Source organism: Ovis canadensis, chromosome 16, assembly GCF_042477335.2.
Source record: "Ovis canadensis isolate MfBH-ARS-UI-01 breed Bighorn chromosome 16, ARS-UI_OviCan_v2, whole genome shotgun sequence".
Lineage (NCBI taxonomy): Eukaryota > Metazoa > Chordata > Mammalia > Artiodactyla > Bovidae > Ovis > Ovis canadensis.
In genome coordinates, this window is record NC_091260.1 from 36,175,326 (window position 1) to 36,202,323 (window position 26,998).

Genomic DNA, 26,998 nt, shown 5'->3' on the forward strand with positions numbered 1-26,998 from the left:
GCTTGGTTGGAAGGCTCACACTAGCTGACGGCAAGGACAGGAAAGGGACATCCAAGCAGAAGGTTTGAGAGCACAGGGTTGAGTCTCCAGTCTTGATGCCTCAAGGATCTGTGCTGAGACGATGAGAACAAAGAAGAGGATAGAGTGGGAGGTCCTTGACATGGAGGAGACTCCTGCAGCGGTGCCTATGGTTCTTCCTTAGGTCAGCTCACCTCGGAAGTCTGGCAAAGTTAAACAACACCAAGAAAGTGGGACTTTTGATAGAATTGGCTAGATTTCTTCAACAAGTCAATAAACATGGGAAAGAGGGGAAGGGACTGTTGAAAGTTAAGAGAGATTTAGGAACATAATAGCTGAATGTCTCCAACTGGTTGGTCAAGGACCTACTAAGGTATACCCAAAGTGGATTCTAAGTTAAATAAACCATTCATAAGAAATCTTCTGGGGACAATGGTGACATTTGGGAACTATTTGTTAGGTGTGATAATATGAATATGTGTGAAAATGGTATTATGGTTCTGTCAGAAAATGTCATTATTTTCAGAGATGTATTTAGGGGTAAAATGTTATTAAATCTGAAATTCACTTTGAAATAGTTGAGCAAAAACAGAACAGGTTGAGCAAAAACAGGTGAAGTAAACATGGCAAGGTGTAAGCAATTAGTAAAATGGTAAATCTAGATAAATGAGTATTCACTGTGTGCTGTTCTATATTTCTGTTTATATGAAAATGTATGAAAAGTGTAAAAATGTGAGAGCTGAGGAAAATAAGAAGATAAAAACTCCCCAGGCAGGTCAATTATCCCTCAAAACACTCCTTGCAGGAACTGTGGGGAAGGATGAATAAAACCCAGTTGTGGAGGTAACAGCTTCAGGTGAAAGGCAGTCAAGTAGACAGACCAGATCGATGATCAGGCAGCTGCCATGTGAGCCAGAGGAGTAGGTCTCAGGTGGGTGGGAATTGGGGACTGGCGCTTGAGGGAGTGCCGGCCTCCTAAAGGAAAATACGCTGGGGCTGAGGCTTGATAAACGGAAGGCTTACTGGGCAGTCCTGTAACTGGCCCACCTCACTATCAGGAAAGCACACTCAGATTTGGGGGACAAGAGTTGTGAGACTGGGTGGAAAGCGAGGTATGGGGAAGGAAATTGTCAGAGGATATGGCTTTTTAAGCCCATTCATGGCAATATGCCCCTGAGAAGGGGAATGAAAGTTTAACTGAGGGTCTCTGGATAGTGCATCAAGAAAACCATTTTTCAACATAGTCAGAAACGGGTCACAACAAGGCAAGACAGCCTTAAGGAGACACGGAGACTATTAGGCAGCCCCAAACATCAAGGCAAGGGCTGGTAGCCTTCCCCTGCAAGTTTTCCTCAGCCGTGCTGGTGTCCTGCTTTTCTGACTAGAGGCCCTGTGCTCAAGGCCTAGAAGTCTGTTCTGCTTTCACAGGGCTCCAGAGTAGACCTCAACCCCTGCCTGGGCTTCCAGGATACAAATATTCACAATTAACACTTAATCTTCCTTAAATTTAACTATCCACTCGTGGTTACACTGATCTAAAAAAAGGCAGACAAGAGCATTAAGTAACTGGGGCCACCCCAAAATCAGCAAGTTAAATATGTCCCTGCAGGTCTGAGCAGTAGTCCCCACAGCCCTGCAAAGTGGCCCAAAGTGCAGCTGATGATCCAGCTACCAAAGGAACTGAAGGGTCTGGAGAGCAGCTAATGTGCTTGGTTAAAGGAAAGAGACCATCAGTTATTCAGAAAACTTGGTTCTAGTAAATTTAGGGCTGCTGGAATATCACTACAGAGTGAGAGGTTTGAGAGGAAATTTGGAGAACTTCTAACCCAATATTCCACCCGGCAGGGGTTCCTTTTACTTGGAAGTTTATGCTAAGTTAACTTATCAGAGTGTGTTGTTGTCAGTTTCTTAAGCAAAGGCCTCACCCATGATGAGGGTTAATTTGCAAGGAGACAATGTCACTGGAAAGAGAAAAGGCAAACCAATACAAAACAAAAATAACCTCATTTCACACAGAGATCTTTTTTCACTGTGGAAAGTAGTTTTCAAATTTATTTGCCCAATATTGGAGCAAGTAAACTAAAAGGATCTGAAGTTTTCCTGGCTAGGGACCATCTTTGTCCTTAGATACAAAGTACAGTGTTGTAGCATCTTTAACTGCAGTTGGGTTCCAAAAGTAGAAACTCTTTAGTTTTCCTAAAAGAAGGATATATAGTTGGATTATCGTCTAGCCTTTGAACTCAGTTCAGTGTCCTCGGTTAAACACCAGATAAACTAGTCAACTTGTATTTAAAGGCTGTGTTGTATAAATATTTAAAAATGCAGAAAAAATAAACAAAACCCAGCACAGCACAGTAGAAGCAATAGAACCACATTCAGAGGGAAAGTACCATGCACCACACTCTGAGGAGCCCTTGGAATGGAGATCCATCCAGTAGAGGGAGGCTACAGGTCCTGGTGCTCACCCACAGATAGAATCACTGCACTCTCTAAACTGACTTTTTTCATCTCACTTTCTCTGGTGCTCACTGATTTGATTTTTCAAAAGTTAGACATGCTGATGACACAATTCCAGACAGAAGTTTAAAGAGCTCATTTTCATTAGTCCATTTTCTATTTTGCAAGATCTCATTAAGATTTCTACGACTACTCACATGGAGCTAAGATATTTTTTAATAATAAAACACCGGCTGTGTATTGTGTGCTTACCGTTCACCAGGCACTTGCTAAGCATAATTGACTGAGCGTTAAAAATAGAGTCTTTGCTCTCCAGGGGTGGACAGCAAAGTTGAAAGAGAAGACTCTAGAATGCTGAGTTGCAGAGACTAATACAGGATGATTTGCTAGCTGATACCATGTTAGTTTGTGAGGAGAAGTGTTGAGGTTTTCTGAGAGGAGTGAAACACAGCAGGTCAGGGAGAGCTTTGTGAGGGTGGGTGGGTCTGAGCTGGGAGGCAAGGGCCTCAACCAGACCATCCGGGCTGACTCTGGCCTCTGCTGCTTCTGAGCTGTGTGACTTTCTAAGCCTCGGTTTCACTTCTGTTAAATGAGGATAATAATAACACATGCCTCCTAGGGCTCAGTGAGGATTAAATAAGATTGTGTGTGTTTGTGTAAGGGCCTGGTATACAGAAAAAGAAAAAAAAAAATGAAGTCGCTCAGTCGTGTCCGACTCTTTGCGACCCCGTGGACGGTAGCCCACCAGGTTCCTCCGTCCATGGGATTCTCCAGGCAAGAATACTGGAGTGGGTTGCCATTTCCTTCTCCAGGGGATCTTCCCGACCCAGAGATCGAACCCAGGTCTCCCCCATTGCAGGCAGACACTTTAACCTCTGAGCCACCAGGGAAGCCCAAAAGCACTCAGTAAATGCCAGTAGTAATAGTAGTATGACCAGGGTCCTGAAGGATTAGCAGGATTTAGACAAGAGGGTCAGGGAGAGACAGTAGCGTCTAGGCTTGGAGGCCATCTGGAGTGAAGACAGCAGGAAGGAAGTACTTTAATGATGAAACTGCTGTGAATTCTGATCCTGGTTCTCCTACTGGGGCAAGTTCACACTGGGCTTCAGTTTCCTCATCTATTAATAAAAATGATAATAATAGTTACTACATAGGGTTGTGGTGAGGATAAAATGAAATAATATATCTTAAATGCTCAGCACAATAACTTGGAAGGCAAACAGAAGAGACTGGTGAGCCTGCTGGATTCTGGGGGAAAGATTAGGGAACAAGAAAGCAGAATTACTTTTGATACTTCCCACTCTATGTTCTTCAATTTCTTGTATATTTTTTAGTGGGTGAAGATGACCAATTTAAAAAAACAATGTAATCTCAAAGAGCATATTTAGGGATTTCCCTGGCAGTCCAGTGGTTAAGATTCTATGCTTCCGTTGTAGGGGGTACAGATTCAATCCCTGGTCAGGGAAGTAAGATCCCACATGATGTGATAAAAACAAAAAAAACTGATTTAAAAAAAAAAGGCATATGCAAAAATAAATCAGTACAGAGGCTGGTACATAGTAAATACAAAAAAGGGAATCAATGTTATTATTGCTATAATAATTGTTATTATTGCTATATGTATTCCACATGGAATAAGACCATGTTCTTGCTCATCCTGCTAAAAAGAAAGAGTGCAGAATAATTTCAAGATATATTCTAAATCTACAATATTTTGAAAACTAAGATTTACAAAACAAATGCCAAAATCATGTTTAGACTTCTGAAGGTAACCAACTGTTTTCAAGTACTTAAAGTATTTTGGCTTACATTTAGATAAGAACAATTAATTGCCCTGATCACAACTTTGTGATTGCCAGGAGAAATATCAATAACCTCAGATATGCAGATGACACCACCCTTGTGGCAGAAAGCAAAGAACTAAAGAGCTTCTTGATGAAAGTGAAAGAGGAGAGTGGAAAAGTTTGGCTTAAAACTCAACATTCAGAAAACTAAGATTATGGCATCTGGTTCCATCACTTCACAGCAAATAGATGGGGAAACAATGGAAACAGTGAGAGACTTTATTTTGGGGGGCTCCAAAATCACTGCAAATGGTGACTGTAGCCATGAAATTAAAAGATGCTTGCTCCTTGGAAGAAAGGCTATCACCAACCTAGACAGCCTATTAAAAAGCAGAGACATTACTTTACCAACAAAGCTCTGCCTAATCAAACCTATGGTGTTTTCAGTAGTCATGTATGGATGTGAGAGATGGAGTATAAAGAAAGCTGAGCGCCGAGGAATTGATGCTTTTGATCTGTGGTGTTGGAGAAGACTCTTGAGAGTCCCTTAGACTGCAAGGAGATAGAACCAGTCAATCCTAAAGGAACTCAGTCCTGAATATTCATTGGAAGGAATGATGCTGAAGCTGAAACTCCAATACTTTGGCCACCTGATGCGAAGAACCAAATCATTGGAAAAGACCCTGATGCTGGGAAAGATTGAAGGTGGGAGGAGAAGGGGACAACAGAGGATGAGATGGTTGGATGGCATCACTGACACAATGGACATGAGTTTGTGTAGGCTCTGGGAGTTGGTGATGGACAGGGAGGCCAGGCGTGCTGCAGTCCATGGGGTCACAAAGAGTCGGACATGGCTGAGTGACTAAACTGAACTGATTTCTTTTTTTCCCTTTAGGCATTTAAGCCATCCCAAGAGGATTTCTAGCTGTTTTCTTGGCTATTTAATGGTTAAAGAATAGGTCTTAAAATGGTAAATTTATTTTAACTCTAAAAATGAATGTATTCTTTACGTTTTTATCCAGATCAGGCCTCTTCAACACTAGTCTGTGGATATTGAGAGTTCATGTGGTTGTATACTTCAGAACAGTCTGTGTCTCTTCTCCAGACTTTGGGCTTGAATTTCTTTCGGCTTTCTTTCTTTCTTTTCTTTTTCCTTCATGCACATTGTTTCCCATTTCATTCCTTTTCAGAGTCCCCTATAAAACTCATTGGTCAATCAGTTTGACACGTTCCAGTTGGCAGCCCTATGGCTGCCTAATCAAAGATGTCAGTTCTAAAAGGGTTCCCCAATTTGTGCAGAGACCTATGGACCAGAAAATTAACTCTCAGCCCTGAGAACCTCAGGCTTTGCTTTCCAGCCCCAGCTCAGAGCCCTGCCTCCCCTGAGTACTCACACTCACCAAGGAGTTGCTCATCCCATACCACCTCCCAGGGACCTGAACTAGATCACTTCCATGAAGGAGCTGCCAGGGGCTCAGTTACCACAAGGATCCACAGCCATATAGGAGGGATCTTCCTGTGTTTGACTGCTGCTGCTGCTGCCAAGTCTCTTCAGTCGTGTCCGACTCTGTGGGACCCCGTAGATGGCAGCCCATCAGGCTCCGCCATCCCTGAGATTCTCCAGGCACTGCTGACTTCTAAAAAAAATCTGACCACATTTCATTTTTGTGTTAATCATCAGAGGGCCTTGCTTTCCTTCAGATAAACTCAACCTATGACTTTTTCCTCTTACTACAGGAAATCTATTGTGTGGCAAATATGCTAACACTGCTTAAATCCCAGAGTAAAATTACAAGAAGTGAGAGGAAAGTCAGCAAAACTGGCATCATTTTAAAAAATAATCCTAGTTTTTCTCCAAGTCATAGGCAATAGTTTTCTAGAAGTAGATTTTACTTTTCACTTTTCAGATTGGAGACTGTTTTTCCATCTGGTTTTCCACATTCAAATTCATTTGTTACAAAACTGAAGTCAACATTCTCACAGCTAGTCAGTGGCAACTTACAGCTTTTCATCCAAGAAACAAAAGTAAAATTGATTCGAAGAGAGGACACGATGTACACAAAACACATTCAGAGATATCAGACTTTCCCAGCTTCCTGCTGTTTGCCTCACAGAGCAGAGCCAATCTCACATTCCTCCTCTTTGGCCCCAAAAACTTCTCTGGAAATTCTCTCACATGACAGCCTAAGAGCCATATTTAGAGCTATGAGTGAGGGCAAAGGATCACTTTAAAAAGAATGAGTCTGGGAGCTATTATTTTTTCCAGATGGATATGAAGTCATTTTCAAAAAAATAGAGACATTGATTTCTTTGGGGTCTTGTCAATAACAGTCCAAAGTTTGCATTATCAGAGGAAGGAAGAAGCTTCATCTTCTAAGAAAAGATGATGGACTTAGTGATGGGAACCCAAAACAGGATTTTCTCTCAAGCCATAAATTAATGTCGGTTAAGCTGCAGGGTCCCTTACTTGCAGAGGCCTCTGCGAGTGCTGGGGGTTACTTGACGGTGGAAAAGGGAGGAAACATTTCTATGTAAGCATTTCTGGTAAACTGCCTAATTTCAGAAAGAATGCACTGAAATCTCCACAGATCTAGTCATTTGTTGCGATTTATTTTCTCCTCTTTGTTTATTTTCATGCCCATTTTTTCATAATTTTATGTTCTTTACCTTAACAAGAGTGCCCAAAGTTGTATAAACTTCAGTATCCACAGAATCTGACTCCACTGTTGCAAAAGAATAGATAATATTTAATTATAATTTATTGCCTAGTGTCAGTTTACAGTGACTTTAATTAGTGGCTCCTTTTTAATTTTAAAAACAATTATAGTATACCCTTTCCCTCATTCAGCCAAGGCCTGGAATGTGAATTTGAGAAGTGTTTGTGTGTGTGTGTGTATGTACAAGTGTGTGTGTGTGTGTGTGCACACGTTGCATACCATAGATTGGAGAAAGAACAATAATATTAGGGCTCTGAAGGCAGGACTTTCTCCTTCTTCTAGAAAAATGGACTATTAATGTTTTTTCCTCACTGAGACATTGAAATTTCCTATACTGGCAATATTTGGTGGCTTTTCACAGTTGTGAACATGTACTGATATTTCAGGGAGCCCACCACTACCACCACCCACCTTTCCCCTGAGTACAACTTGCTGGCCTAAAAGATTTTATCACTGCATCTCCTAAAAAATATGGGCTTCCCAAGTGGCACTGGTGGTAAAGAACCCACCTGCCCATGCAGGAGATATAAGAGACGTGAGTTTGGTCCTGGGTCCAGAAGATTCCCCTGAAGTAGGAAATGGCAACCCAGTCCAGTATTTTTCCCTGGAGAATCCATGTCAGCGTTTCACACTGTCCTATCCAGGAGACCCTCCAAAGAATTTGTCTGGTTTCTTTGGAGGGAATGATGCTGGAGCTGAAACTCCAGTCCTTTGGACACCTCATGCAAAGAGTTGACTCTTTGGAAAAGACTCTGATGCTGGGAGGGATTGGGGGCAGGAGGAGAAGGGGACGACAGAGGATGAGATGGCTGGATGGCATCACTGACTCGATGGACGTGAGTCTGAGTGAACTCCGGGAGTTGGTGATGGACAGGGAGGCCTGGTGTGCTGCAATTCATGGGGTTGCAAAGAGTCGGACATGACTGAGCGACTGAACTGAACTGAACTGAACTGAGTACCAAGAATGATTTACTTATCAACTATGTAAACTGTATAACCAGTCACATCTCCCACTTTGAGTTGGTTGCTGGTCAGCCTGGAGTTAAATCTGCACCCAGGTCATGGCTAATAATTATGGTGTGCATTTTCAGTCACATTCCTGGCTCTGTTTTGTGTTGTCCTTCTTCTTTTATTTCCAATTATTATTCATGCTGTACTGTTCAGTTTATATATCCTTTCTCAAAAGAGTATGAATTAATAAAACATTATTTCCAAAATATTCTGTTAATAGTTTTATCATAGCCATAATGATTTGTAGCAAAAGTTCTCTACTTACCACATCAAAAACTAAAAGGATTTTAAAGGAGGAATATGTAGCTGTGAAGCAGCCTTCTTGATGCTTCCCCCTTACTCTCTCCACACTCACACTTCTGCTTGCTTACCAAGAGTGTCAAGTGTGCCTCTTCCACTATCCCAGCAGTCTGTCACTTAATCTCAGGGAACACTAATGGTGACACCTGTTTCTATCGCATCTGTGCCTCTTAGAATTTGTCCCACCCTCGATCTCTCCCCACTCCAATTCCTGATACAGAATGCTCTGAGAATGCTTACCAAGATTCAGACTGTGCTCAGGGTATCAATAAAATGCACTCAGGGCAGATGGATACAAACAGCATTTTAGGGAAGATTCTTAAGAGTTTGAAAAAGAGTGTGAAAGACGCTCTGACCCTGGGGATGGCATTACATATAATTCAAACAGGAAAGAGATCTGATTGGCGGAGGAGCAGGCCCAACCTCACTGGACCTGTCTCAAGACTTCAGTTATCTTTGTGGAGACACTAGACCGGCTGGAAGCAGCAGGCAAGGATTGATGTACGGAGAGGCCTGAAGGTGGGGAAAGCTGCCGATTAGCAGAGACAGGGCTTTAACTCTTGTCAGGAGAGTCTTCCTCTGGACTAATCTGAATTTAATAGCCCCCATTCAAACTTCTAATCACTCAAAATTTCAGATTCAGGTCAGAGTGAGAACAGAGTCTAACAGGAAGGCACTCGCCATTACTGCAAAATTTTAGTTCTCATGTCCTTTTGCCCCCATGCTGCTGCTGCTGCTAGGTCACTTCAGTCATGTCTGACTCTGTGCAGCCCCACGGACAGCAGCCCACCAGGCTCCCCTGTCCACAGGATTCTCCAGGCAAGAATACTGGAGTGGGTTGCCATTTCCTTCTCCTTTTTGCCCCATATGCCCCTCTTGTGTAAGTATTCAGTCCCAAGAGTGTCTGCTGTAGTATCATCCACCTGTCTGACTTCACTCTCCTAGAAGCTCTCTCACTGATATCGTTGCTCTCTTTTCTCTATTTCAGTCAGAGGTACATTTCTCAGACTTTTTCTCCTATTCCTAAAAAGAGGGGGTAGGTTAGCTCTGGGTAAATTTGAGATTCTGCATGAATATTTTATTTCTACCCACAAATGGAGAGATGACTACTACTGAGTTATGTCACCTAGGAAAGGAAAGTCAACATTCAAAAATACTTCAAGACCAGATGGAAGGAGGCACTGGATGGTGTCTTAGTCAGTGTGGGCTGCTATAGCAAAGTATCAGAAACTGGGTGGCTTATAAACAATATAACTTTGTTTCTCACAGTTCTTGAGGCTGGGAAGTCCAAGATCAAGGTGCCCGCAGATTTGGTGTCTGGTGAAAGCCCACATCCTGGCTCACAGACTCCACAACTGAGGTTGCAGACATCCAGACTGTGAGGATGGCAGACACTCTTTGTTGCTTCCCAACATTCATTCTCCCACAATTTTCTTTGCTAACAAAATTCTAGTTTTGTTCAAGTACTAGGTGACCATGTGTCTCAAACACAGGGTTCTTCCCCCTTCCAGGGGTGAATCCTGATTCATCTAGGCTGGTTACGGTATTCTGTTTAGGATTATAAAGCAATTGATTATTGATATTGAGCATATTTTCAAGTGCTTATTGGTCATTTTTTATCTTCTCTGGAGAACAGTCCAAGTCTTTTCTGCATTTTTCAATAGGTTGTTTGGTTTTTTGTTTTTACTTTGTAAGAATTCTTTATATTTCCTGCATATTAATCACTTATTAGACATATGATTTGCAATTATTTTCACCAGTTCTGTGGGTTGCCTTTTCACTGACACACACAAGTTTTAATTTTGATGAATCCAGTATATCTAATTTTTTCTGTGTAACTCCCTGGTGGTGCAGAAGTTAAAGCATCTGCCTGCAATGTGGGAGACCTGGGTTCGATCCCTGGTTGGGAAGATCCCCTGGAGAAGGAAATGGCGACCTGCTCCAGTATTCTTGCCTGGAGAATCCCATGGACAGAGGAGCCTGGCGGGCTACAGTCCATAGGGTCCCAAAGGGTTGGACACGACTGAGCAACTTCACTTCACATACTATAACTGCATGTAAATCTGCAATTGTCTTAAATTTAAAAGTTCAATCAATCAGATAAAATGTGCAAACCCTTCCTAGCTTGTGAGCCATACTAAAACAAACATCATTTGGCCGCAAATCCATGATCTGCCACCTCCTGCTACAGATAGAAAATAGAGCTGCAACTCTTTCCCTGTATTCAAAAACTCTGTCCTGTCCCTCATCTTGCTCCTAACCCACTGTTTCTGAGCTCAAGAACTTAAAATATTACAGCCACATATATTTCCATGTATAGGACTATGTGTATAAAATCAAAGGATGTAAAAAATAGCTACAATTCCACATTTAACTTTAAGAAACCAATACTTCAGGGTTTTAAATGCCCCTGTAAAGCTCTACTTTTCCTGTTTATTTCTTCTCTTTGTGGCATCATGGCAGAGGATTTTAGGACAAGCACGTTTGCATGCATCCACCCAACCTCCCTCTGCTCCTGGGAACCCTTCCTCTGCATTCTCACACAGACTGCTCTTGACCTCCCACGGGCTCCTGAAGCAGCTTCTTCCATTGCCTAAAAGCTCTAATTGTTAGAAAGTCCTGATATCACCACATTCCAAGGAGAGTTTTCAATCCCTCTTTAAAATTAAGCAGAGTCTGGTTTAAAGAAGATTTTCATAACAATAATGTTCTGATTCTGAAACAGGGAGATGGCTTTGCACAGTTTTCATTATGTTCTCGATGTTTACCTTAATGTTTTACATAAATTCTCTTTTACATGTTGAATATTTTATAATAAACACATTTTTAAAGCAAGCAATTCATCATTCTTCTTTCTATTAGAAGTATTGCTATTTCTAAACAGAAATATTTCTATTGTTATAGAAAAGACGTCAGCTCAAACTATCATCTCAGGCGTTTGGAGGGTTAAGGAGAAGATCCCCAAGGCCACAGCCCAACCCACTGTGAGCTATCCCAGACAAGGCAACTGCCTCCCCACAGTCCTCCGCAGCTCCCTCCAGCCTGTTCTCTGCACTGCAGCTGGACTGATCTTTTCAAAAGGCATGTCTGGTTATCTCATCCTCTTGCTTCACACATTTTAATAGTCTCTGATCAATCTCAGGATAAAGACCAAAGACCTACCAAGCTCAACACTGGCTGTCTCCAGCCTCATCTTCTCTCCTCTCCCACCCTCCATATCCTCCGTTCCTACACCTTGTCCGCTCTTGGAGATGCTGTTTGTTCAGCCTGAATAGTCTGTTCCTCCCACATGCACCACTACCTGCCAGGGACATAGGTTTTCATTTCTCTTCAGTAAATACCTAGGAGTTTGAGACCGTTGTATGAGCTAAGTGTGTGTTTCACTTTATGAGAAACTGCCAAATTGTTTTCCAAAGTGGCTGCACCATTTGCATTTCCATCAGCAATGTATGAAATTTCCAGTTGCTTTCATCTTTGCTAGCACTTGGCTTTGGTAGTCTTTGGTATAGGCTGTATTTTTAACAAAGTGTAGAGTAACATCTGATTGCAAGATTTTGCCAAAATGCATAGAAGATGAGTAACTTCTTTGAACTCATTTCAGTGACAGTGCTCTGGTCTAAGCAATCTCCCACTCATCCTCCAGTGTTCATCGTAATAACCTTTAGCCAAGCTGCTATGAAAACACAGGGGGATTTAACATGCTTAACCACAGAGGTTGTTTTTCAGACTGAGTTGATAAATGCACTGCAGCTTCAAAGTCTTACCTTAACATCTCAACAAAGTTTAGAGTTACCCTCGACCACGACTTCTCTGCTGGAGTCAAAGTGATGAGGGTGAAGGTCACATGTGTGGAAATGTCACAAAGGGCCTAGTCACAGAGGGTGCAAAGACTTCCGGAAACGGAAATACTTTTGAAGGTTGGTTAACATATTTTCCAGATTAACTGCTTGTTAAACTCTTTAGAAAACTACCCGTGAATTTTCTTTTTTTCCTTAACACAAAATCTACCTGTTGGTAAGCACCAGGAGATGCAGGTACTTTTGACAAATGTAGTTTGCAGTACAAATAATAAGTGTGGCTAATATTACACCAATTAAAAGGCTGATGTGAAAATTGCTAGGAGTATTTTACAGAGAATTTGCTTTTTATTTCATCAGAATATTCCACTGAGAATGTTTGTGACTGAAAGGTAATAGGCAGCTAGCTCTGGAACTAGCTTTTGCTAAGGTAACACATTAATGAGTCATCAGAGGCTATAAATAGAACACAGTGTGAACTTCTGTCCACAATTACACCACTATTCCCACAAAGGGAGCTGTTACTAATGACAGAACACGGCCTGCTAGCCACTATTATAACCAAGGAGGGGTGCAGACCAGGCAACCACAGCCCTCTGGGAAATGTGCCTTGAGGTACATTTTGCCAAGATGTCATTATGTGCTTTTTTGGTCTCCCTTACAGCCTGTGAAGCAGCTGTGCTTTTTCCCTTAGGGATCATCATTGTGTGTACCAGCCAAGATTTTCCAATTCTCTCTCAGTCACTGCCTTAAGGCATCTATTTATCTTATCTTTGTCTCTTCCCTACTCCTTCCCAACATATATTATAATGTATCATATAGCACAGTAGCGTTATATAGGAGGGGTCCATAATTGTTTATTAGATGGATGGATGGATGGATGGATAGATGATGGGATGGGTGTATAAGCAAGTTAACTATGCTTCCACAGAATACTCTGGAATTTTGACCTTTTAGATAAACTGAGGAATACATTCAAGTCAACTTCCTATGTAACATGCATGTAAATGTTTCCTTGACCGAAAAAAATTTCTTTACCAACAGTCCTACTGTGTGTTCTCACTCCTGCCTTGCTTATTTCTTCAGGTGATAATGAGGAGAGAATAAAATATCAATCACCTGGAAGCAGAGAGAGAGCAAATATGTTCAGATATTACCACTCTCCACACCTTAATTCCGATTTCACAGTAGCCTTGAAGGCAGGATAGAATACAGGAAAAATAAGGGTGAGGAGATAGAAGTAGTCAGAAAATGGTCTAGTACATAAAGACCACTGGGTTAGATAGCCACAGAGCTCTCCACCCTGGGAGTCTGTCTGTAAAGGCACCAAGTTGTAGGGAAGAAGTCCAGAAAAGGGAGATAAAGAAACAGCCAATCCAAACAAATTATCTTCACTGCTGGTTTTTTGGCTGATTATTCCTCTTCTCCATGACCAAGTCTGCAGTGAATGCTTCCAGCCCTGAGTCAGGCTGAGGAAGCAGGGGAAGGCAGGAAAGGCAAGGTATATGTGGTAGCACAGCAATTTCCTGTTTTGCTCATGGTCAGATACGATCTGAACACTGGGGAGTTCAATCACTGAATCTTCTTCGCTGGTTCAAGTCCAAACTGTAACATCCTTGTGATCTAACCCCTTGGTAAGTCTCTGGTGAGAAGAATCTCAGCTACACTGATCCACTTCAGTACAGGCTAGACCCAGTCAGTTTAGTCCGACTCTTTTCCACCCCATGGACTGCAGCATGCCAGGCTTCCCTGTCTATCACCAACTCCCAGAGCTTGCTCAAACTCATGTCCACTGAGGCAGTGATGCCATCCAACCATCTCATCCTCTGTTGTCCCCTTCTCCTCCTGCCTTCAATCGTTCCCAGCATCAGGGTCTTTTCCAATGAATCAGTTCTTCACATCAGGTGGCTTAAGTATTGGAGCTTCAGCTTTAGAACCAGTCCTTCCAATGAATATTCAGGACTAATATCCTTTAGGATGACTGGCTGGGTCTCCTTGCAGTCCAAGGGACTCTCAAGAGTCTTCTCCAACACCACAGTTCAAAAGCATCAATTCTTCAGCACTCAGCTTTCTTTTTGGTCCAACTCTCACATCCGTTGGAGAAGGCGATGGCACCCCGCTCCAGTACTCTTGCCTGGAAAATCCCATGGATAGAGGAGCCTGGTGGGCTGCAGTCCATGGGATCGCAAAGAGTCAGACACGTCTGAGCGACTTCATTTTCACTTTTCACTTTTCACTTTCATGCATTGGAGAAGGAAATGGAAACCTACTCCAGTGTTCTTGCCTGGAGAATCCCAGAGACAGGGGAGCCTGGTGAGTCTATGGGGTCGCACAGAGACGGATATGACTAAAGCGACTTAGCAGCAGCAGCAGCAGCAGGTTGGTCATAGCTTTTCTTCCAAGGAGTAAGCATCTTTTAATTTCATGGCTGCAGTAACCATCTGCAGTGATTTTGGAGCCCAAGAAAGTAAAATCTGCCACTGTTTCCATTGTTTCCCCATCTATTTGCCATGAAGTGATGGGACTGGATGCCACAATCTAGCTTTTTTTTAATGTTGAGGCCATACTAATTTCTTGGAACTATTATTAGACGGGAGCAGAAATCTGATGATCTCAGAGTTCTGTGTCCAACCAAACTTGGCGCAAACTCCAAGAGGGCACATAAGCTACAGTCTACCTTCTAACCACCAGAAGTTGTTAAGACTCTTTGAACTTTCTCAAGAAGATTCAGTTTGTTACAGATTCACACGTTGAAGCCTGGACCCAAGATCCAGTTCCATTCTCCTGAGACCAGCCTTTAACAAATACAAACATCTTAAAAATGAAAGCTATCTACATACAGCCTCCTAAGATCAGAACGTTCAAAAATTAGAATCACTTAGGGACCATTTTTTAAGTTTCTTTTAAATTAAAGCAAAAGTCATATAATGTAGAATTAACCATTTTAAGTAGACAATTCAATGGCGTTTAGTACATTCACTATGTACAAAAAACATCTATATTTCTTGACATTTCCTCACCCTAAATGAACATTCCATACACGTTAAGAAGTCACCCCTGCTGAGCATTTTAAAAGTACATATTCCATGGCCCCAAACCCAAGGGATTGAAATTCAGCAGACATAGAAATATTTTTCAGAACTTTCCAGGTATCTCAATCCTAGATATTTACCCAAGAGAAATAAAAATGTCCACACAAAGAGGTACATATGAATGGTTATAGCAGCTTTATTCGTAATCATCCAAATTTGGGAATAACCTAAATGTCTCTGAGCTGAAGGTATATAAACAAACTGTGGTATATCTGTATAATAGAATAGTACTCAGCAATTAAGAGGAACAAAGTTCTGATAAAAGCAACAACGAGGATGAATCTCCAGTATATTGTACAAAGTAAAGGGATTCCCTTTCTATACTATAATTCCATTTATATGACTTTCTGGAAAATGTGAAACTGTAGTGATGGAGAATAGATGAGTGTTTTCCAGAGTTTAAGGGTGTGGATGGGTTTTGAGTACAAAAAGATAACACAAGGGAATTTTGGGAGGGGTGGTGAAATGGTTCTACTTCTTGATTGTGATGGTGGTAAAAAGCATTTATCAAAACCCATAGAACTTAACACAAAAAAGTGAATTTTACTCTTTAAAATAAATTGGAAGACATTTTAAAGTTTTCTGGATGTGTATGGGGTGCAACCTGTTTGGGAAACAGTGCCTAATAATACTGGACAACCTGGTTATTCTATAACCCAGTCAAGTTATACTTTGGACACCTAAGGCCTGCCAACTTAACTTTACTATCTCTCTGTTTGTCATCACGGCCTCTGGATATTTTCCACAGACAAGTATAAAAGTAAGCTGTCAGGTGAAGCAGATCACAGACATCGGCTATGCAGCTGTTCTGTTCCAGTGTTTGTCAAACTGAAATCATCACACCAAATGCAGTGACTTTAGAACCTTTCTTAGAAATATGAGTTAGGAGTTTGAGATGGGCATGTACACACTGCTGTATTTAAAATGGATAACCAACAAGGACCTACTGCACGTGGAACTCTGCTCAATGGTATGTGTCAGCCTGGATGGGAGGGGAGTTTGGGGGAAGAATGGATACAAGCATGTGTATGGCTGAATCCCTCCCTATTCACCAGAAACTATCACAACATTGTCAATCAGCTGTACACTAACACAAAATAGAAAGTTCAAAAAAAAGAAAAAAGCCATATCCTGCTGTAGTTAACCATCTACTTAAAATGGATAAGATTCAAGTAGAAGCTCCCAGATAAGAGAAGAGAAATGAGAAGTAGTCAATGCTTAAGATTGGAAGATAACTCTCATTTCAAAGGAAAGAAAATAATGCCAAACCCCTCCCTGTGTAGTTAGATAGATTTACCTAATGTTTCCATTGCACTAGAGTACGTTTCCGAATCTACAGTTCTTTTTTGCTTGCGCTAGCCTCAAACCTTTTCTGTTACCACTATTGCTCTGCTTCCTCATCACTTTGCAAACGAAGCATTCTGTTCGCCTAGTTTCTTTTTTTAGACCTGCTTGTGCCTGGGAGGAAATGGAACTACAAGTGTTTCCTTTCCATTCAAAACTGGAACTTTTTTGTACTAGGGGAGGAAGCTGAGGACTTAAGAACTTACTCCCAGCAGTTTGAGACAGTACTGTTGTTTATTGTTTAGTTGCTAAAGTCACATCCAGTTCTTTGCAACCTTATGGACTGCAGCGTGCCAGCCTCCTCTGTCATTCACTGTCTCCCTGGGTTTGCTCAAACTCGTGTCCATTAGTTTGGATGGTTGGATGGTTCAAACTCATGCCATCCAACCATGCCATCCTCTGTCGTCCCCTTCTCTTCCAGCCTTCAATCTTTCCCGGCATCAGGGTCTTTTCTAACAAACAAGCTCTTCACATCAAGTGGCCAAAGTATTGGAGCTTCAGCTTTAGCATCAGTCCTTCCAATGAATATTCAGGGTTGATTTCCTTTGGAGTTGACAAGTTAGAACTTCTTGCAATCCAAGGGACTCTCAAGAGTCTTTTCCAGCACCACAATATGAAGACATCAATTCTTTGGCACTCAGCCTTCTTTATGGTCCAACTCTTACATCCATACCTGACTGCTAGAAAAACTATAGTTTTGACTATTTAGACCTTTGTTGGGAAAGTGATATCTCTGCTTTTTAATACTCTGTCTAGATTTGTCACAGCTTGCCTTCTAAGTAGCATGCATTTTTAAATTTCATGTTTGCAGTCATTATCCACAGTGATTTTGGAGCCCAAGAAAATAAAATCTGTCACTGTTTCCACCTTTTCCCTTTTTATTTATCATGAAAAGATGGAACTGGATGCCATGATCTTAGTTTGTTTTTTTTTTAATGTTGTTTTAAGCCAGCTTTTTCACTTTCCTCTTTCATCCTCCTCAAGAGTCTCTTTAGTTCCTTTTCACTTTCTGCCATGAGAGTGAGATCATCTGCATATCTGAAGTTGTTGATATTTCTCCTGACAATCTTGATTCCAGCTTGTGATTCACCCAGCCTGGCATTTCACATGATGTAGTCTGCATAGAAAGTCAAATTATCAGGTTGACAATATACAATCTTGTTGTACTCCTTTCCCAATTTGGAACTAGTCCATTGTTCCATGACCAGTTCTAACTGTTGCTTCTTGACCTGCAAACAGGTTTCTCAGGAGACAGATAAGGTTGTCCGCTATTGCCATCGTTTTAAGAATTTTCCAGTTTGTTATGATCCATACAGTCAAAAGCTTTAGCGTAGTCAATGAAGCAGAAATATATGTTTTTTTGGAATTCCCTTACTTTCTCTATGATCCACCGGATGTTGGCGATTTGATCTCTGGTTCCTCTGCCTTTTGAGACAGCCCTGAGTTTTCCCACAAGCCTCTCTAGAAGCCCTTGTGTTATAAATTATACATGAATTTTATCACATCCTCCAGAAAGCAAGTTGGGCAAATTCTCCTGATGCCAGATGGCTCGGCAGACTTTCCTGATGTTACTACTCTATTGCACATCTTTCCCTCTATTACCCCACGCCCCAAGTACATCCAACTAGAAAGTGCATAAAAAGCTCATTATTTCACAGGTCCTCAGGCAAAAGTTCCTTCTCTTTGAAGGAGTCATTTGATCCCTCCCCAAACTGTGAGTAGTGAGTCTTCCTCCACTGTTCCAACCTGAGCACCTAAGTGGGGAGGAGTGCGTGCACTCCTGGGAACCTAGGGTATAGCCAGGCATTCTATTCAATAATATGGTTATTATTGAATGATTTGATTTAGAATAAAAATAGTATTGAGGACTTGCACAAATTTGATAGCAAAAATGACTTTTTAGGAAAATTGCCACACTTATTATATAAATCAGAATTGTTTGGTTGTAAGTGGCAAACCATGTTTGAACTAGCTTAGAGAGGGAAGGTCATATAGTGCTCATATAATCAGAAAAGATTAGGACTTCCCTATAGCTCAGATGATAAAGAATCTGCCTGCAATGCAGGAGACCCAGGTTCGATCCCTGGGTCAGAAAAATACCCTGAAGAAGGGAATGGCAACCCACTCCAGTATTCTTGCCTGGGAAATCCCATGGACAGAGGAGACTGGTGGGCTATATAGTCCATGGGTTTGCAAAGAGTCAGACTCCACTGAGCGACTAACACTTTCACTTTCAGAGGGAGAAGGTCATCTAGTATTCATATAATCAGAAAAGATAAGGGAAAGCATAATCCAAGGGCTGGAGACCACTAATACAGTTTTCCTTTCTGCCTCTTGCTTCTGCTTTTCTCTGCAAAAGAAAAAGAGAGGGAACAAAGGGTGCAAACCACATTTGTGTACGTTAAGATGGACACACACACTCACCAGTCACATTTAAAAGATTCAATCTATATATTAGAGCAATGAGATGCAAGGGAACAATGTCCAAAAGGAAGAGGACAGCACAAACGTGGCCCCTGGGAGAACTGTTCTGAGCCAAGAAGAGATTATTTTTATCTTAAGGCATCATATATTTCTAGGCACAAAGCCTCAGATTCCCAAGAAGACATTGGCGTCATTATGAGAAGCCCAGACATGTCATACAGTACTTTAGAAGGCCTCAAATCCATGTCCTATAAAGAATTCTCTAATGAAGCATTGTCTGTTCTTTGAAAAGACATTTAGATGCACACTGAGAGCCTCAGGAACTTCGGGAGATAAGACAATGAGAGAGAGTTAAAAATCCTTTTCAGAAAAAAAAAGAAAAATGAGCGGGAATGTTGGATTATTAAAATAAAGAAATGGATGAAAGGAATCAAGTGAGAGAACAAGTCGGCATGAGCCTGAGCACTACATTGAAAGTCCCTCATAGTTGGAAGGCCGAGGAATCTCTAAAAATCAGGAGCTATAATGTTGAATGTGAAAAGATTTGCATCTCTGCGGTGTAAGTCCTCTGACCAAGGCAGATTTGGTGTTGTACAAAGCCATTTTCTTTTCTTCCTTGGTTCAAAACTAGACTATATTTCCCAGCCATCCTGGCAGTTAGGTGTAGCCACAAAACTAGTTCCAGTCAATGGAATGTGGGCAGGAGAGATGTGGGCCACCTCCAGGCCTGGCTACTATAGCTCCCACCTTATCCTCCACAACTTGTCCTGGGCTGCACAGGATCAGGTGGAGGAAGTGAGGGCCCCAGAAGATGCTGGAGCCACCAGATGAAGAACTGGGTAGATCAGGCCCCTTCCCATAACCACTGGACTATGACTTGGGTAAGGGATCATCCTTTTCCTCTTCTGCTCTTGTTGTTAACTTCTTGCAACTGGGACTGGTTTGCTATAGTGGTTAAGCAGACTCATCCTGACTAAAACTTCTTCATCTCATTCCCTTTCAAAACTTTTTTAAAAGTCTACTATATATACAAATATGATAGCTCTGTGGTGATCATAAAGGAGGCTGGCTGAGTTTCACATCTGAGTTAACATGGCATGGAACAGAAATTGCATTTATAGGAAAGCAATATGTTCCATGATCTAAACCCATCTACAAAAGCAGGGGTGATTCAGGATGAGATAATTGGACAGCATCACCAACTCAGATGACATGAGTTTGAACAAACTCCAGGAGATAGTGAAGGACAAGGAAGCCTGGTGTGCTGCCATCCATAGGGTTGCAAAGAGTCGGACATGACTTAGCAACTGAACAACAACAACAAAAGCAGGAGTTCAGGCCAAGCCATGACCATGAGGTCATAGACTCTTTCAATACTTTGCAGAAGTATTGAAATGGACTTTGACTTCTACAAAGCATGGAATGAGGGAGGTTTTATGAAACTTTATCTAGATCTGAAGGGAATGACATGGACTATGTTGCTATTTTTATTGTGGGTCAACATGCAATGAGTGAAAACAGTTTTTGACTAACGTGTCAAGGGTGGAGATTTTAAAACTCTTAGAACCACAACTTCCAGATGTTCAAGCTGGTTTTAGAAAAGGCAGAGGAACCAGAGATCAAATTGCCAACATCCTCTGGATCATTGAAAAAGCAACAGAGTTCCAGAAAAACATGTATTTCTGCTTTATTGATGATTCTGAAAGAGATGGGAATACCAGACCACCTGACCTGCCTCTTGAGAAATCTGTATGCAGGTCAGGAAGCAATAGGTAGAACTGGACATGAAACAACAGACTGGTTGCAAATAGGAAAAGGAGTACGTCAAGGCTGTATATTGTCACCCTGCTTATTTAACTTCTATGCAGAGTACATCATGAGAAACGCTGGACTGGAAGAAACACAAGCTGGAATCAAGATTGCTGGGAGAAATATCAATAACCTCAGATATGCCGATGACACCACCCTTATGGCAGAAAGTGAAGAGGAACTAAAAAGCCTCTTGAGGAGAGTGAAAAAGTTGGCTTAAAGCTCAACATTCAGAAAACGAAGATCATGGCATCTGGTTCCATCACTTCATAGCAAGTAGATGGGGAAACAGTGGAAACAGTGTCAGACTTTATTTTTTTGGGCTCCAAAATCACTGCAGATGGTGATTGCAGCCATGAAATTAAAAGACGCTTACTCCTTGGAAGAAAAATTATGACCAACCTAGATAGCATATTCAAAAACAGAGACATTACTTTGCCAACAAAGGCCCGTCTAGTTAAGGCTATGGTTTTTCCTGTGGTCATGTATGGATGAGAGAGTTGGACTGTGAAGAAAGCTGAGCACCGAAGAATTGATGCTTTTGAACTGTGGTGTTGGAGAAGACTCTTGAGGGTCCCTTGGACTGCAAGGAGATCCAACCAGTCCATTCTAAAGGAAACCAGTCCTGGGTGTTCATCATAAGGAATGATGCTAAAGCTGAAACTCCAGTACTTTGGCCACCTCATGCAAAGAGTTGACTCATTGGAAAAGACTCTGATGCTGGGAGGGATTGGGGGCAGGAGGAGAAGGGGATGACAGAGGATGAGATGGCTGGATGGCATCACCAACTCGATGCACATGAGTGTGAGGGAACTCCAGGAGATGGTGATGGACAGGGAGGCCTTGCGTGCTGGGATTCATGGGGTCGCAAAGAGTCTGACACGACTGAGTGACTGGACTGAACTGAACTGATAACCACAAAATCCTGAATTAATAATACTTAAATCACTTGGATGCTTACAGAAGTATTTTGCTCTGAAAAATCCCTGATAGCTGAATGGAATCTGTTTTACAGGCAAGGAAAAGAGCAGCCAGCATCTACTTCCCTGGCTCCTCAACATAAATTACATTCTCCTCATTTTTGTCTCTCATAACACGCTGTTGTTTTCCTTTAGGCATTAATGAGATATTTATTATTGCATTTGTTTGTGTTGTGTTTCCTCCATCAGACTCTAAGCTCTAAGAGGACCAGTCTGTGTCCGTTTCATCACTCAGTGTATACATACTGTCTAGCACAGCACCTGGCACACACATCATGAATATTTGTTGGGATGAAATGAAATTTGTAGGTGTGGGAACTTCAGATAGTCCCTGGTTGTTTTCAGAGAATTCACCTCCTAATAGAGGTTTAACAAATCAAATATTTTTTTTAAACTATCTGGTCATTTGCAAATGCATTACTACCTTTATTTAAAGAACAAATGACATCTCTCACACATGAATATGATATGGGTATGGGTTCTCATATGTGAATCTTACAACAGAACAGCTATATAGAGTTATTATTATTTTTATTATTATTGATAATATCTGCTTCTTCCTAGAAAACACATGAATCCTTTTTCCATGTGTTATAGCCTAGGCTGAGTTTGAAGCTAATGTCTCTTTCTCTTCAATCCAGGCAGCAACAATATTAAGTAAATAGCCTTTCTGGCTGAACCTCAGCTGACCTGACTACTGGAACCTTTCTTATCAGAGTTCCAGGAATAATCACTTTTGTTTTTTAAGAACGAGATATTGATAGAACATAGCAGCATCCTTTTTTTCTGATTGCTCTGCACAAGTCTGGCAAATCTTCCTCAAGCAGGACAGCTTAGACTCACAATTATGTTCTTTCTCATTATATTTTACCCTTCCCCAAGCCATTGGCATCCAGGAGTACAAACTTCCACCTTAAAACTGTCTTAGCAGATTTTAATCATTTTGTGCAAATTTATACTGAAGACATACTTATCTTCTTTCCTTTGTTTGCTTATCAGATTACGGAGACAGATTGAATAAATACCTATTGATCTTCTTTTTTCCTTCATTCTGAGAATGAGTCCTTGGGATAATTATTATTTCTTAGATTAGCAGAAGAACAATAAAGTCTAAATTCTATATCGACCTCTCCATTTGACAGATGAAACAACTAAAACCTAGAGTAACCAAGCTGACTTGCTTGACATCAGATAGCTAATTAGCAGCATGTCATTTTCCCTCTGACTTTACTGCAATATTATAATACACTGATATTTCACATGACAACATCTTCACAAACAAAACAGCCTCACTTACATACCAAATGATTACTTTGAGTTCATCATGAAATTGCAAAGTAATTTACAACACACCATTGTAAGTGATTACACATCACCTCCAGAGCAGAACTTTTAGTAATGGTAAATTGCCCACAGTTTCTCAAATACGTCACATGATCTTGTTAAACCTCCATGCTATTATGAATGATTTTACCCTAGTCTAGGTTCTCTAGCTTCCCTGGTGGCTCAGATGGTAAAGAATCTACCTGCAATGCAGGAGACCTGAGTCTGATCCCTGGGTTGGGAAGATCTCTTGGAGGTGAGAATGGCAACCCATTCCAGTATTCTTGCCTAAAGAATCCCCAAGGGCTAAGGAGCCTGGAAGGCTACCGTCCATGGGGTCACAAAGAATCAGACACGGCCGAGTGACTGAGCACACAGACTCTCCTTTGCTGCCTGATGAATCCTTTTCATCCATCAATACCCAGTAAAAGGGTCACCTCTTTGCAGCCTTTCTTGCCTCCTCAAACACACTCTCCTCTGTATTCCCGTGGCTCTTCGTTCTTAGTTTGTACTCCAAGAACCTGAGCACTTCAAAGCCAGGACCTTGTCTGTATGCTGCACCCAAGCACTGGCTTTTACACTTAATAGATACTTAAATAATATCACTGACGGAATAAATGAATGAATTAATAAGTAAATTGAATTAAATATTCTCTGCCAAAAATCATTCACTTCTTGGGAGGTACAGCAGAAAAGGAAGATTAAAGATGCTTCTTATACTCCGTCAGTGTGGTTCTTCTAGCTGCTAGATGACCTCAAATATCTGTAGCAACTTGCAATGTGCTGACACAGACACTTAGGAAATGTTCTTTTGTTTTTCTTCTCCTATGTCCAGCCTCCATTATGTATATGTGATTAACGAAGTGAAACGAAAATCAGAAGATCAATATTTACAATTTTGTCAAGTATTGTGAGGGACTTCCCTGATGACTCAGTGGTAAAGAATCTGCCTGCCAGTGCAAGAGACACAGGAGACACGGGTTCAATCCCTGAGTCAGGAAGATCCCCTGAAGGAGGAAATGGCAACCCACTTCTGTATTCTTGCCTGGAGAATCCCATGGACAGAGGAGCCTGGTGGGCTGCAGTCCACAAGGTCACAAAAGGACCAGACACAGCTGAGGGACTGAGCACCCATGCAAGCAAATACTGTGAGGAGGGACAGGAGTGCCTTTGTCCTTTAAAGACTGGACTGTCTCAGAGTAGGCTGATGTCCAATCACACTTGAAATAATATTTTGGTTTCTAACACAAAGAAGAAGACGCAGATCTATGTGGCTGAAATGACTGGGATTTAATTCTGAGGTGACACTTTATAAAATGCTCAACACATTGTTAGCCCTTCCTCTCAATGAGCAGTGGCTTTACAGAGCCTAACTGTAGGGAAAGATTATAAAACTTTTCTGCTCAGAAGGGGAAAAAATGCCATGATCAATTAGTTGTGTCACCTTGGGTACAAGATGGGGAAATAGAACTTCTTTTTCTGGATCTAGAATCTATTGCCTTAAGCGTAAGCAAGCTTCAATTAACTTTCTGAATTCATGTTGCTCACAGAGAGACAAAACAGAAGTGAATTTTTGATGTACTTTGTTAATGTTGGTGGAGTGACCAAATATCGTTGACTGTAGATAGCTGCATGGCACAATACAGGAGCCACTAGCCGCATGTGGGAATTTAAATGTAGACGTCAATTAATTAAAATTAAAAGAAATTTAAAGTACAGTTCCTCACTTTTCCAGCGCTCAATAGCCACATGTGCCTATTGGCTACCATACTGGACAGCATAGACCTAAAATATTCTCATCATCTCAGAAAGTTCTACTGGACAGAGCTGACCTCTAGGACACCTTAGATGATTGTGTTAATGCTTAAAGCACATTTTAAGAGCTTCGGAGCCTGGACCTTGTACTACTGCTGCATATCGTCTTTCCTTTACTTTAGACAATTTGCGGAACCTAGGTCTAAGAACAGTTAGGCTTCTAGCTAATTTTTACTTTATCATAAAAGTAAACCAGCTTTTCCTCCCATGTGGTTTGCTCCTTGGGCCTTGCTATATGTTACAGATCCACTCTTTGATTTTCAGCTCATCTCCCTTGGCTATTCTGAGGGCACACTGGCATATCTACTGTATACTTTAGTACATATGCTGTTTGTGCTAAGTTGCTTCACTTGTGTTCGACTCTTTGCGGCTCCATGGACTGCACCCTGCCATGCTCCTTTGTCCATGGGATTCTCTAGACAAGAATACTGGAATGGGTTGCCATGCCCTCATCCAGGGGATCTTCCTGACTCAGGGATCAAACCCATGTCTCTTGTGTCTCCTGCATTGGCAGGCAGGTTCTTTACACTGGCACAACTTGGGAAGCCCCTCATATGCAGTTTACTTAGAAGTAATGAAGATATACTGGCAGATTTAGGAGGAAAAAAGGATCCCTAGATAAACAACAGATAAATTTTAGTATAAATATGTCTCATGCAATATTTGTGTTTTATCTGGGAACCTTAATTGAAGATACCACTGGTTCCATACCAAAGGGATCAGTTGTCCTACCATGTGATGTATGGGAAAGTTTAACAGGAACGTGGTAAATTAAAGATGGTCACAAATTCTTTGCCACTTCTCCGGTTGAGAAGATCAGTTTATTCCCCTCCTTTTGAATCCAGGCTAGCCTTAGAGATGTTCTTAACAAATATTAATATAATGTGGCAAAAGTGACGTTCTGTGATTTCTTAGGCTAAGGCACAAAAAGCCTTGCAGCTGTTACCTGGGTTATTCGAACCCTCAAGAAGCACTGAGAAGGCTAGCAAGAAATTCAAGCATCTGGAGATCACCATGCTGGAGAGGACACATGGAGGTGCCCTGGTTGACCAGCCCTGCTGAGCCCAGACTTCTAGTCAACCCTGCTGAGATATCAGACATGTAAGCAAAGCCATCCTGGGCCCTCCAGGCCAGCTTACCCCACAGTTGAATACCAAGTGACTAAGTTAACACCTCACCCTGCCCAAATTTCTGACACACAATTGTAAACTATTAAAAAAAAAAAAAAAGTTGTTTTCAGGGACTAAATTTTGGGGCTTTTTGTGACACAGTAGTAAATAATCAGAACAGAAGAAAACAAAACTATTTTATTACTTAATATTTTAATAATCAGTGTACAGAATATCAGGAATAGGGTGTTTGCTCACATAATAATCTCATTTAAATTAATACCAAAATCATACATAAGGGTGAAACAAAAGCAATGTATTCATTAACATCAAAAATATAAGAATGATTACTCTCAAAATTATCATTTAGGTTTTCTGGAATTTTAGGTGCATTTCAATGAGCAATAGTAACACAAAAACTCTTTTATTCTTTTTGGTATCTGATACCTCTAGTGGCCAGGCCTGACATCCTCTCAGCCCACACTTTCCTCTAGTCACTGCTGGGAAATCTGCTTTTTGCAGGTGTAACCTGGAAGCACCCTCCTTCAGCTTCCCCTCATTTCTCTAACTCTTCTGCCCCTGGGGCTTCTCTGACATCCAGGAAGATGCCTGCCAGAACCTGCTTAGCACCCAGGTAGACAACTAGGGCCTGAGAGCTTGGTCATGAGGCTTATGCAGTGTCCCAGGCTCTGTGCTCAGAAAGGCCCCAGGCTTGATTTAAGACTCTTCTATCATTCATTGTCTTGAATTTCCTACTACTTTTTGAACAAGGATCTATAAATTCATTTTGCACTAGACCTCATGAATTTTATACCTGGTCCCACATGCACCCATTGAAATGACAGCCCTCGACCCGAGCTGCAACAGAATCTAGTAGGTAAATACCCACTTCCTCTGTCCCTTGAATGGACAGTTCTGAGACACATTCTACGTGGCTGCACAGCAAAAGCCCGTCTCCAGGATCCCCTGTCTGAGTAGCCACTTGAGGACAAACATTTGTATTGGCTCTCCTGCTTCA

General features: G+C 41.5%; 1 long non-coding RNA gene across 1 annotated transcript; it reads left to right on the forward strand.

Moving 5' to 3' along the window:
* Positions 1-15,902: 15,902 nt before the first annotated feature.
* LOC138421992 (uncharacterized) lies at positions 15,903-26,114 on the forward strand. Its single transcript, XR_011249707.1, has 2 exons — positions 15,903-16,146; positions 25,787-26,114. It is a non-coding gene; the product is annotated as an uncharacterized lncRNA (long non-coding RNA).
* The last annotated feature ends 884 nt before the right edge of the window (positions 26,115-26,998 follow it).